This window comes from Pleurodeles waltl, chromosome 10 (assembly GCF_031143425.1).
Source record: "Pleurodeles waltl isolate 20211129_DDA chromosome 10, aPleWal1.hap1.20221129, whole genome shotgun sequence".
NCBI lineage: Eukaryota > Metazoa > Chordata > Amphibia > Caudata > Salamandridae > Pleurodeles > Pleurodeles waltl.
Window position 1 is genome coordinate 805,070,803 of NC_090449.1, and position 13,373 is coordinate 805,084,175.

Here is a 13,373-nt window from a genome sequence, read left to right on the forward strand (position 1 = left end):
AGCTGCTTCAGCTGGTCATAGCTAATCCTATTCAAGCAATGACATAAAAAGTGAAATGGTGATAGTCAATATATTCAAACATTAAAAATGTGTAAAACAGTGCAATGGCCAATGTAGGCTGAAGTGAGAAGATACAAAAAATATATAGGCAGCACTTTAAAACACCATAAAAATATTAGTTGTTAACAGTTATTTATGTACCAAATCAAAGTATAATCTTTTATTTAAAGATTAAAAAGTTAAAGTTTGTAATTGAAGCCACGAGATTCAGGATATATTTTTGGTGTTTGATCAAGTATTTCAGTCAAACAGGTTAAAATTTAGCGCTGCCTCATTGTCGATTCTAGAATACCGTGCTACAAATTCATTGATCGAATATCGTTGAACAAAATATTGGAAAGATTATGTTTGTGAAATTAAGTAGTTTACATAAACCCACATATACACACACCTTGCCAACGTTTTGGTTCTCAATATTCTGGCCACAACATTTTTGGTAGAATGATGCTTCTGCAGCTGATATTTTAATATGCAACCGTACTGATGAACCCCTAAATTAAATGATCGTGGGCTGACTTTCCTCCACACAGCATTTTATTGTGTTGTATACATCTTCTTAAATAGTCTTTTGTAAATTCTTCATGGTGATTATAATACAGGCATCTCTATTGCTGGCACTCTATAGGCCCTACATGTGTACTGCCCCCACACTTGTTGACTAGTGCACTTCGTGCTATGCCTGAATATATATTTTTCATGTACAAGCTGAACTGTTCATATTTTCTCCTCTATGATGGTGACCTTTACAAGTAGCTTTATCTAAGGATCCTTATCATGAACCTGTCACAAATGGGACTTCAGCTCCTCTTATTCGACAGATTACTGCTCAAATGTTATCTTGTGTGACTGGCAAGCTTAGAGTGTGGTTTCACTGGGGTTTAGCTATTGGTTACATTTAAGTCAGAGAGAGAGACAGCGGATGAAACAATAGCTCGCACAAGCTACAGAATAAACAATGGTTCAAAGAAATAAAGCTTGTCAATGGTGCCTCTGCTTTGCTCCCGAAACTGTAACAAAACTAATTCATGACTCAATGTGCCCTCTCTCAAGCCCTCCAAAGCAAGTTCTATTGAATTTGGCAATATGACGTCTGATGGCATCTGAATATGTGATGACTGGATTCACAGTCTGTTATAAGAGGGATGGAGGAAGCAAACTGAAATAGAGCGCACTGAGCGTGCCCTTTGTAGATTGACCTGCCCCATTCTGTTTCTCAATGAGAACAGTGACACCGGGACTGCAGATACATTGTGCATGTATCCCATGTACCTCTAAATGAAATTGCAATAATGCATTTTCTGGCATCAATGTTTTCCATGGACCTCGCAAAGGAATTTTGTGCAATGATGCTTATGGTGATGGGAGATTAGAGAGTATGTAATGTTTTTATATTAATAGAGGTTTGTAGACGACTGTTATAATTATAATAGTGTGGTCCATCTTGGATGTCAAGTTCAGATATATTCCACGCCCAGGTATTGAAGATTGAGTCACGAATCAGTCTGTTTTCTATTTCATTAATTTCTCCATCAGCTTTGTAAGTGCAGTTAGTATTTTATGTACAAGTTTGGAGAATGGTGTGCTTTTGTGTGTGCAGAAAGATTTTACTAATTCGGGTATGTTCCATCTGATCGACTCCTTTGTGCATCTACCAACTTTAGGTCTGATGTAAATGATACAGCCATGAACATTACTATTTCTTTTCTTTTTTTTTAAATATTTCTAACACTCTGTGGTTACACAGACTAAGAACCACAAAAGTTAGATTTTGTATTGAAAGTCTCAAATACAGATTTTAGTTATTCAGGATGTTTTTTGTATACGATCGCTTGTATCGTCAGGGGTGGAAGAAAGGCTATTTGCAGGCAAGGATCATGGGGTTGGCTAATGTGAATGGGGTGAACGCTCACAAAGTCATGACCTGTGGGTGTTCATAGCAATTCCCAGTGGATCCTCACACCCAACTTTAGAGTTTTGAGGAAGTGTGCAGATCAATGCAAGTGTGTCTCAGTCATTCCCATTATTTTAGGGGGTATTGTGAAATGTAGTTGTGCACGTCTAGGAAAAAAGGGAGGGTGAACTTGCACCTTCAACTAATCCAAAGCAGACAGATTTTCAGCAATAGAAAGTTAATTATTTAGTTTTGTACATGCAATGGGATTTTTGAATCCTTAAAAAGAATACATTTTAGATAAATTGTAGGCACAAGCGTACCAAACGTCTCAGAGGTATTACGTTTATGTACATCTAGCCTTATCCCTTTCGAATGTATGCCATACTCCTGTCTGTGTGTGTTCCTGCATATCTGATGCAGTGCAAGCTATATTAAGTTATTTCTTTCATTTGATCCACAAACTTACTGAAACTAGACAGAAACTGTGCTTCATAGCTTCTGTAGAAGCAGTGGTCGGAAGTAGGGATGCACCTAATGTAATGCACAAAATGAAAGTATTAGGTTTTACATTCATGCAGCTCTGCTAAGTATAGATCATCAGTGGCTAGACCAACGCAAATGGGGCAATTTTACAGCATTACCACATCAAAATATTATGTCTCGTGAATCGGAGCTGTACCAGTTGGTTGAGAATCATTTGTAGGCATCCCTTATATTACTAAGAGTGCTGAGCATGGAGACAGAAGTGTCAGTGGATGAAGTCTCTACCTGCTGCTGAATAAGCGGTTATGCTCACAGTTAAGAAGAGGGGGAGTGATTAGTGCTTCTACTGTGGCTGATGGAACGGGCTGCAACCGAGTTTTTCGCCCATGGTCGAAACTCAGAATCTTGAGGTCTGATGCAGTTGGTGCATTGTGGCCGCCCATGGGACTTAGGAGGCACACTTAAAGAGGCCTTTCCTCCATATAAAGGAAGAAAGCATTTCAGCTGACACCCTCGGTAGAGAGCGTAAGCAAATCCTCCTCTGCTGATCACCGCAAGGAAAGATGTCCAGGTCAAAGGCACACGACTCTCTCAACCTGGTGACTGCTGTGGGGGGCATGACACTACTGAGAAGCATTGACTGGCTATTCTAGGGGGCATATGCACTCCAGCCCTCATGTCTGTAGAGTCTATTTACTGATGAGGTGGAGTGCTGCAATGACAGAAGGATATGTACTACATAGAAACTGGCAAGTGACTGGCCGGGACGCATGAGGCGCCCACCTCTCCCTGCTGCAGCCCCAGCCTGTATGTTGTCTGTTAATAAAGCATCCTGCTCCTTAAGGCCTGCTGACTACTGCCTGGGTAACGGACTCACAAACGCTTTTAAGCACGTCTACTTACCCTAGAAAGGCATGCGAAGCAGTTCCTTAGAAATTTAGAAAGCTTTGCCAAACATCATGTTGACCACCCGCCTGTGTTCTTGGAAGGCCAGGCGGGAATGCTTCTTTTAAACAAAACAAGGTATTTAATGCTATCAGTAAGATACATACAATACTTTGGCTAAGTAGAAACTCACAGCGTATGGTTTTCGATTCCACGCCTGAAACTTATCTCATGCAGTATTTCTCTTTTGCTCTGTTGTCCCTCTAATTCTGCACTAGTATAACAAAACTACAAATACCGAAATGTTAATCAAAAACAGGACTAGGAGAGCTACCTGCACCTGTCATGTTACAAAGTGAGATCTAGGAGAGAGAGAAAAAAAAACACAAACAATTGCTCGCAACATACTCATTTTCTAAACCACAGATGGGAGGCTACAGTAAGAGCCAGCCTGGAGATGGATATGTCGGTTACCTGAATTTGTTTGAGGCTTTGCTTATTAACATTTTAGGCAGGTTTCTTTAGAAAAAGTTATAACATGCTTTATTATATATTTTGGAAAAAATATCACATATGCAGTTGCAAAGAAACACACACACACATATATATATAAACATATATGTATACACACACATATATACATATTCGTTAAAAAAACAAAGGTTACAAGGACGTTATAGCTAGGTTCAGAGTTTACATGCTCAAAACCATTCAGCTGATAGATTTACTTCAAGGAACTATAACTCGTGCCCTGAGCTAACTATAATTCGTGCCCTGGCTAAACACAGTTTTCTCATTAATAATTTTACTGCAAATGTAACAGTGATATTATCAATGATGTCACAGAAGATGTTATGAGTAAAGCAATATCTTGGGTAATTAGCAGTGCACGGTGAGGGCACGAGTTATAGTTACTTGAAATAACTAAAACAGCTGAATTCCTAGGGTTTTGTGTGTGTGAAATTGGAACATAACTATAATGTCCCTGTAACCTTTGTTTTTTTAGTGAATTTAAGGTTTTTTTTCAATTCTACTTCCTAACTATAACGTCCCTGTAACCTTTTTTTTGTTGTTGTGAATTTCTTGTTTTTTAAAAAACTAAGTATGATGCCCTTCGCAATGCATGGTGGGGGGTGAGGCGGGTTGGACGCAGGGTCTAGCCTGGAATTGTGCTGTCCCCACCCAAGCTTGCTGCTCCTGCCCCTCCTCTTTGACATCCAATGTCTAAGTACATGCCCCTGCTCCCTCATTACAGCCCTGTGTGGCTGTTCTGCCACTGCCCTTCCCACCTGCCCTGAACAGTTAGCTTGTTGCCCCACCCACCTCCTCCCTACCCTCTGTTGTCTGGATCCATGCACCAGCCCCTCCCTCTTGCCTTGCATGGTCTGATGTGCTGCCACGACCCTCCATTTAACGTGATATCTTTGATCATTCCTCCTGCTGCCCAATTCTGTGCCTCATCATTGCCCTCCTTCTTAGACTCTGTGCTTATCTTACTGGCCTTCCCTCCTTCCCCTTGCCCTCTGATGTCTGTGTACATGCCCCTGATCCTTCCTTTTTGCCCACCATGGTCTATGGACCTGCCAATGGCCCTCCAATCTACTCTGAGTGTTCTGTTGGGCTGCCATTGCCACTCCCACCTGCCCAGCATGGTCAAATGGCTGCTGCCTGTCCCCATCGCCTCCACCGTGCCTGTTCAAATGCCACGCCCGAACCCCTCCCTCCTGTCCTCAATGGTCCATTTTCCTGCCACTCCCTTCTGCAATCCATGCTCTGTTGTGCCACAAAGATTTCTCCTGCCTGCCATGTGTAGTCTGTTGAGAAATCCCCTACCCCTCCCTTATGTCCTCCATGGTCCTTTGTGCATGCCTCTTCCCCCTCCCTCTTGGCCACCACGGCCATTGTGCTGCCACTAACCCTCCCACTTGCCATGCATGTTCTTTTGTGCTGCCAAAGCCCCTTGCAGATGTCCTTTGTGATCAGCTTGCTGCCCCTGACCCTCTCCCACCTTCCCTCCGTTGTCTGTGATCATGCCATTATAGTCTCACTGTTTCCCTCTGTTAGAAATGGGGTCTTTGGTTGTCAGTCAGGTTACCCCCTGTCCCAGCAAGGACCCTCACTTTAACCAGGGTAGAGGAGAATCACACACAGTAAACCCTGCTCACCCCCTTGGTAGCTTGGCACAAGGAGGTAGGCTTGACTTCAGAGACAATGTGTAAAGTATTTGTACCAACACACAGTAATACAGTAAAAACACTACAAAATGACAACACCAGGTTAGAAAGTAGTTAATATGTATCTGAACAAAACAAGACCAACATGACAAAAATCCAACATACACAAGTTATGTTATGAATTTTTAAAGATTAAACTCAAAAAGAGCACTTAGAAACACAAAATGCTTCGATGAGGTGATAACACGGCATTGTGAGAGAGTCATTTCCAACAATCTGATGCCAATGGCGCCGGATACGAAGTCATGCAGACCCCCAGGTACAGTACCTTAGTGAAATGTAAGAGCAAGCCAGTGTGCAAAGTCGGGGATCGCGGTGTCTCTGGATCCGAGGTGGCATCACTTCCGGTGCTGCGTGGCAAAGGAGCAGAGGCGTCACGAGGAGGCGTCGGGTCTTTGCTGCGGACCAGTGGAGGTGAGGTGGTGTTGGTGCGAAGTGTTGAATCCGTGCACTTCGGGCAGTCGATATGCAGAGGTCACGATGTAGTGCGGCGACTTCCACGAGTCACAGACTTTGGCAGGGCTCAGCGGTGTCGGGCCTGCAAGGGTCATCGCACTCCAGCGAAGACCACAGCTTAGGTTGCAGGTGGCATCATGGGATTCAGCAGCCACATAATTCCAGAGTTGTCCGAAGTCGGTTTCCTTGGTTTTTCACCAGCTTCTCCTTCCAAGGGACACAGGACTGGATAGGGCACCACTTGGGAAGGCAGGAGTCTTAGCAGAGAGTCCAGGTGCTGGTAGACAAAGTCTTTGATGACCCTGACACTTCAGGACAGGGGGCATGCTCAGTCCAAGCCCTTGAAGATTCTTCTCAAGCAGGAGTATACCACAAAGTCCAGTCTTTGTCCCTTTTCCCAGGCAGAAGCAGCAACTGCAGGATAGCTCCACAAAGCACAGTCATAGGCAGGGCAGCACTTCTCCCCAGCTCTTCACCTTGGAGGAGGTGCCTCTTGAATCCAGAAGTGATCTAATTTTCCAGAGGTTTGGAGTCAACCACTTATATCCCTTTCTGCCTTTGAAGTAGGCAAACTTCAAAGGAAAGTATCTCTTGTTTGTAAGATCCTGCCTTGCCCAGGCCAGGCCACAGACACACACCAGGGGGTTAGAGACTGCATTGTGTGACGGTAGGCATAGCCCTTTCAGGTGTGAGTGACCACTCCTCCCCTCCCTTCCAGCACAGATGGCTCATCAGGATATGCAGGCTACACCCGAGCTCCCTTTGAGTCACTGTCTAGAGGAGAGGTGCAAACAGCCCAACTGTCAAACTGACCCAGGCAGGGAATCCACAAACAAGCAGAGTCACAGGATGGTTTAAGCAAGAAAATGCCTACTTTCTAACATTTTCAAATAACCAATCTAAAAACAAACATTACTAGAAGATGTATTTTTAAATTGTGAGTTCAGAGAGCTTTAACTTCATATTTCTATCTGCTCCCAAAGGGAATCTGCACTTTAATGATATTTAAAGGCAGCCCTATGAAAGAAATAGGCCTTGCAGAGTAAAAAACGAATTTGGGAGTATTTCACTGTCAGGACATATAAAACACATCAGTATATGTCCTACCTTAAACATACACTGCACCCTGCCCATGGGGCACCTAAGGCCTATCTTGTAAGAAAAGGTTTAAGGCTGGCAAGTGGGTACACTTACCAAGTTGAATTGGCAGTTTAAAACTGCACACACAGACACTGCAGTGGCAGTTCTGAGCTAGGTTTACAGGGCTACTAATGTAGGTGGCACAACCAGTGCTGCAGGCCCGCTAGTAGTATTTGATTTACAGGCCCTGGGCACTTCTCGTGCATTGTACTAGGGACTTACTAGTAAATCAAATATGCAAATCATGGAAAGCAATTACCCATACATTTACATAGGCGCACTTTCACTTTAGCACCGGATAGCAGTGGTAAAGTGCCCAGAGTAACAAAAACAGCAAGAACAGAGTCCAGCTCACATCAATAACCTGAGAAACAGAGGCAAAATGTTAGGGGAGACCGCACCAAGGATGCCAAGTCTAACACGTGTCCCCCCCCCACCCCAGCTGAAAGTGGGTGAGCAACTACCCAACCTCATGGGACTTATCACTAAGGCGGAAGAATCTGGACCGACCATCAGCATTGGTGTGTTCTGTACCAGGTAGGTGTTCCACCATTAAGTCCATACCCTGTAGGGAAATGGACCACCTCAACAATTTCGGATTCTCACCCCTCACCTGCATTAACCATCTGAGGGGCCTGTGGTCGGTCTGAACCTGGAAGTGAGTCCAAAAAATGCAGGGTCTTAGCTTCTTCAGTGCCCAGACCAGAGCAAAAGCTTCACGCTCAATTGCACTCCACCTACTTTCCATGGGAAGTAACTTCCTGATAATGAAGGCTACAGGTTGATCTAGGCCCTCTTCATTAAGCTGTGAGAGTAATGCTCCTATACCATGCTCTGAGGCATTGGTTTGCACAACAAACTCCTTGGAGTAGTCAGGTGCCTTCAGCTCAGGTGCTGTGCATATGGCAGCCTTCAGGGCATCAAAAGTTCTCTGGCAAGACTCAGTCCAGATCACATTTCTGGGCTGTTTTTGGAAGTTAAGGGAGCAAAAATTGTGCCATACCCCTTGACAAACCTCCTATAGTATCCAGTGAGACTTAACAAGGCTCTCACCTCATTCTGTGTCTCGGTGGGGCTCCCAAGCCAGAATGGTTTCCATCTTTGGCCGTAGGGGTGCCACCTGGCCACTCCCTACCTGGTGCCCCAAATACACCACTAAACCCTGCCCTATTCGGCACTTGCTAGCCTTAATAGTGAGGCCTGCCTTTACAAAGGTGTTGCAAGTGTTCCTCCCAAGTGGAACTGAACACTGCAGTGTCATCAGGTATGCTGCGCTGAAGCCATCCAGGCCAATCAACACCTGGTTGGCCAACCTCTGGAATGTGGCAGGGGCATTGTTCAACCCAAATAGCATCACTTTGAACCGGAAGTGCCCATCTGGGGTAGAAAATACTGACCTCTCCTTAGCCCCCTCAGTCAGGGCCATCTGCCAATACCCAGAGGTAATATCAAACCTACTTAGGTTTTCGGCAACTCCCAAAAGATCGGTGAGCTCATCAGCTCGGGGGATGGGATGCGCAACAGTATTAGTGACCACATTGAAACCCCGGTAGTCCACACGGAACCGGAGTTCTGGGATGGCACCAGGAGCAGCAGCTTTTGGGACCAAAACCACAGGGCTGGCCCAAGGGCTACTAGAAAACTCAATAACCTCTAACCACAACATTTTAGAAACTTCATCCTTAATGTCAGCCCTAACCCTGTCAGTCACTCTGTAAACTTTATGTTTAACAGGAGGACTGCCCCCAGTGTCCACATCATGTGTACACAAGTGTGTGACCTCTGGGATCAGGGAGAACAGGGAGGCAAACTAACCCAACACCTGCGACAGTCCCTCTGCTGCTCTGGGGTCAGGAAGGGGGAGAGGTTCACTCCCTCTACAGACCCATCCTTCTCTCCAGCAGACAGGAGGTCAGGAAGAGGCTTACTCTCTTCCTCCACCCCATCATCTGTTGCTAGGGGCACGGACAATTCAGTCGGCTCAAAGTGTGGCCGGTTCACATACAGAACCCTCAAGGAGTTCCTGGGAGTCCACAAGTCCACCAGGTAAGTGACTCCACCACCTGAAATGGCGCAGTCCACTTGTCCTGGAGCACCCTAGGCTCCACTGGTACCATCACCCACACTTTTTGACCAGGTTGAAAGTCGGCCAGAGTGGCATTCTGATTATACCAGCATTTTGGGGGTCATTCTAACCCTGGCGGTCGGCGACCGCCAGGGCTAAAATGACGGAAGCACCGCCAACAGGCTGGCGGTGCTTCCTTGGCCATTCTGACCGCGGCGGTAAAGCCGCGGTCAGAAAAGGGCAACCGGTGGTTTCCCGCCGGTTTACCCCTGGCCCAGGGAATCCTCCATGGCGGCGCTGCTTGCAGCGCCGCAATGGGAATTCCGACCCCCTTACCGCTATCCTGTTCCTGGCGGTTTTCACCGCCAGGAACAGGATGGCGATCACGGGTGTCGTGGGGCCCCTGGAGGCCCCTGCAGTGCCCATGCCACTGGCCACTGGCATGGGCACTGCAGGGGCCCCCTAACAGGGCCCCACTAAGATTTTCAGTGTCTGCTAAGCAGACACTGAAAATCGCGACGGGTGCCACTGCACCCGTCGCACCCCTTCGACTCCGCCGGCTCCATTCGGAGCCGGCATCCTCGTAGAAGGGGGTTTCCCGCTGGGCCAGCGGGCGGCCTTCTGGCGGTCGCCTGCCGGCCCAGCGGGAAAGCCAGAATGGCCGCCGCGGTCTTTTGACCGCGCTGCGGTCATTCAGCGGTTCCCGCTTGGCGGGCGGCGACCGCCGCCCGCCAATGTAGGAATGACCCTGTGAGAAAACAGGGCTGATTGCAGAGGCCCCATAACTTTTTACCCCCATTTTCCTCTTTTTGCTGGTGTTTTCCTGACTTTGATGGTGCCCTGGGTACTGCTAACCAGTCCCAGGGCCTGTGCTCTGTGTAAAATGGATATGCAAATTAGGCTAATTATAATTGGCTAAGTTAACCTACCTATAAGTCCCTAGTATATGGTAGGGCATGTAGGTTTAGGGACCACAGCATAGGTGGTGCACACCTAGGTGCACTGCTGAGGTGCCCAGTGTCATTTTAAAAGCAAGCCTGCCTTGCTGGCTGCTTTTAAATTAAAGTTATATGCAAATTCGACTTTGGAATTAAAGGTACTTCCAAAGTCTTAAACTACCTTATTTTTACATATAAGTCACCCCTAAGGTGTGCCCTATGTGCCCCTAGGGCTGGGTGCCATGTAACTATAAGCAGGGACTTTATAAAAATAGATTTATAAGCCCTGGTGAGGTAAAAACAGCCAAATTCGTTTTTCCCTCATTGAAGTAAATGGCCTTCATAGGCTAGAATGGGCAGACTTTATTTTAAATTTTAAAGTCTCCTTAAATGTTACATACCAAGAATTTGGTATCAAATTAATTGTTGTAATAAATCCCACAACTTCCAGTTGTTGGATTTAATATAACTTGTTCAGGTAAAAAGTTTAGACTTTACCTAAAAAGTTGCCAATTTCAGCTCTGCATTGTTTTTGCTGCTGTGCTCTGATTGGCCAGCCTGCAGCAGCTTCTGCCAGGCTGCCTTGATGAGGTGTGAAGTGGCCTAGCTTCACACAAAGGAATGTGCTTGGGGAGAGAATCTCCCCTCAGCAGATGGTGAGGCAGGAAGGGGGAGGGCTGCCAAACTGGTCTTCAAAGGCAGAGAAGGACATTTGCAGCACCCAGCAACACCCCCACATCCTGCAACCCCAGACAATTAGGTGCCCCCTTGATTAGATTAGGAGAGGGCAGGAGAGGGGTGTGTTTATGATTTTTAGCCACACCAGTGGGTGGGCTCAGCCAGATGTAACCTCCAAAAATCAGATTCATCCATGTTGGATTTTTAGAGACTGTTGCCTCCTGGGATGGATTTTTGCCACACTTCCCAGGAAGTGGTCATCACAGGGGGACGACCCTGTCCCTGATTGGAGAACCAGGGCCCCCCTGCTTTTCACCCAGGAGCAAGGAAAAAACTGGCAGACCTGCACCCACGCCTCAGATCCCTACCAGATTTCAACAAGAAAAGAACTAAAGGAGAAGAAGGACTGCCCTGCTGGACCCCTGGCCTGCACCTGGAACCTGCACTCAGAAGGACTGCACCAGCTGCACACTTGGGCTTCACCACAAGAAGGACTTTGCCTGGCTTCAACTGGTTCAAGGAGGGACTCCCTGTTTGCTACAGGTGAAAAATTGTTAACCAGAGTCCCCTGCACCAACTCCTGAAGAAAGCGACCAGCTGACCACTGTCCAGTGGCCAAAAAGGAGTTTGCGCCAGGTGCATTCTGGGAGTTGAAGTCCGCACCCCCCAAGGACCATCACAGAACTTCTGGACCCTTGGGGTGAGCTGTGGACCCCAAAAGAACCTTAAAAGAACATCTGGGTGAAGCCCCAGAAGTTTGGAAAAGATTTGAGAATTTTGGGAAAAAAGCTCCAGAGAGGGACCGACCCGGCGCAGAAATTCTAGCCGGCTTGCCTCAACCGCGACCCGGCCTGACTTCGTGGTTCGTCCCGGTAAAGAAAAACATCCAAAAAAGAGACTAAGTCCGAAGGTAAAAAGTTGACCTGGACCTCCCAGCCATCGTATCCGAGAAGGGCTCCATGGACGTCGGATCAAGATCCAGGTTTACCCCGGTCGAAGGATTTTCATCTCGAAAAAACGACTAAGTCCGAAGGTAAAAGTCTCCACCGAGGAAACCCACATCGCGTATCCGGACAAGGGCTCCAGGAGGTCGGATTCAACTGGCAGGTTCGTCCCGGTGAAGAAAAACTTCAAAATAAAGACTAAGTCAGAAGGTAACTTTTTAACCGAGGCCTCCTGCGACCTGTAGCCGAGCAGGGCTCCATCGTGGTCGGCCTGAAAGTTTGACTTTGCCCCGGTCGAGGTGCAACCAGATGACCCGATTGGCGCTTTTTGTTTCTAAGCGCTAGAAAAGTAATAATTCTTTAAAAATTCATATCTCCGGTTCCCCTGAACCGATTTTAATCGTTTTTGTGTCATTTTAAAGATAAAAATATAAACTATTTTTATAAATTGGTTTTGGATTTTTAAACTGTTTCCTGTGTTTTATTTAATTACTGTTTTGTGACATTTGAATGCTTTACACTTTGTCTCCTAAGTTAAGCCTTGACGCTCGTTGCCAAGCTACCAAGGGTTGAGCTGGGATTAATTTACTGAGACCTAACTGTACCTAGGTGGAGGTTAGTGGCTTGTTGCTAGGTGTAGGTACCTACCTGCCCTACCAATAACCCATTTTCCAACATAATTGGAAGCAGCGACGGGATCCTGTACTTGTGTTCAATATCACGTTACAGTTTTAGGTAAAACAAATTAAAAATCCTTTAAATTGTCCTAGTGCAAAAATTGTTTTTAATTTTTAATTTGGATTAATTTCAATTATTGAATTTTTGTAATTTTTCTAAATTCTTGTTTCCAATTTTTGCAAAAAGTTTTTGTTGACACAAAACTAGGGAACCATGGAGCTTGATCTGGCTAGCATACCCACACTGACAGTAGTCCAGCTTAGGGGGTTGTGTATTGAAAGAGGGTTGCCTGCAACCACTGATCTCAGGAAGCAAATCCTGATCACATCCCTGACAGCATGGGCTGAGGCCCAAGAGGTAGAGTCAGAAGAAGCTCCAGAGGAGGGAGAAAGAAGGGAGGATGCAAGCTCTAACCACTCAGGGGAGGGAAGGCATCTGACCCTAAGTGAGGACGAGGAAGAACGGTCCTCAGTAAATACAGTCACTAGGGGCAGATCCAAAGCTAGTGGTGGGAAGGGGGTCCTTTCAGGAGGAGAGAACCCATCCATCAGAGAAAGAGAGCTGGAGGCCCAGCTAGCATACATAGCTTTGGAAGCAGAGAAGCTGGCCCTAGAAAAGAAAAAGTGGGCATACAAAGAGAAAAGAGATGGAGGCAGCGATAAAGAAGCTGAGGTATCCATGGGTGGGGGAGTTTGCCCCAGATTACCCAAGGGGGTAGTTCCTGCTTATGTAGAGGGGGATGACATAGATAAGTGGCTGGGGGCCTTTGAGAGGGCACTCCAAATGAGAAGGGTTAGGCCTCAATACTGGGGTTCCCTTTTGTGGGAGTTGGTCCCCAACTCAGGGAGGGATAGGCTTCTGACCTTAAGGGGGGAGGAGGCAGATTCATACCCTAGTATGAAGAGGTGCTTAGCCAAG

General features: G+C 46.3%; 1 protein-coding gene across 1 annotated transcript in view; it reads right to left on the bottom strand.

The window, feature by feature from the left end:
- Positions 1-13,373, bottom strand: part of DNAH11 (dynein axonemal heavy chain 11) — a 2,866,633-nt gene that overhangs the window by 2,348,515 nt on the left and 504,745 nt on the right. The window lies entirely within an intron of this gene.